We start from the raw sequence: 534 nt of genomic DNA, 5'->3' as shown, positions 1-534 counted from the left end.
GAGAGTATACCACCATCACTTATAAATACTTACTAACAGGGGTCATTTCGTAGAAAAAGAGGTGCAGGAGCTCATTCGCATAACTTATTTGCATATGCCACGCCCCCTGACATCACCGGAAGTGTGTCAGAAGGCAACACCCACCGCTCAGGCTCCACTGGACTGTTTTGGATTGCTAGCTATCGGGGGGGGGGGGGGGGGGGGGATCTTGCCGCCTTGGTCTGGGAGTTTTGTGGGGGGGGGCAACGTGCAGATCTGTCCTCGCCGAGGAGGGAGAGCTTGTACCTGAGTAGGACTTGGTGCCACTGGACTGTTTTGGGCCGGGGGGCCGGGGGGGGGTCTCTGCAGCTTACCTGGCTGCTTCTTGCTCTGACTGAGGGCTGTTGGGAGCAGGGGGTGGGTCTTGTTGCATGTGCCTGCCCCCTGGGCTCTTTACTGCCGGAGCTCCGCTCCTGTGCGCTCCTGCAGGAAATGACCCCTGCTTACTAATATTTATCAAAATTTATTGATATTTATGTTTATTGGCACGGACAC

This window comes from Gekko japonicus, unplaced genomic scaffold, assembly GCF_001447785.1.
Source record: "Gekko japonicus isolate JY-2015 unplaced genomic scaffold, Gekko_japonicus_V1.1 scaffold3175, whole genome shotgun sequence".
In the NCBI taxonomy this organism is placed as follows: domain Eukaryota; kingdom Metazoa; phylum Chordata; class Lepidosauria; order Squamata; family Gekkonidae; genus Gekko; species Gekko japonicus.
Note: the sequence above shows the minus strand (reverse complement) of the source record.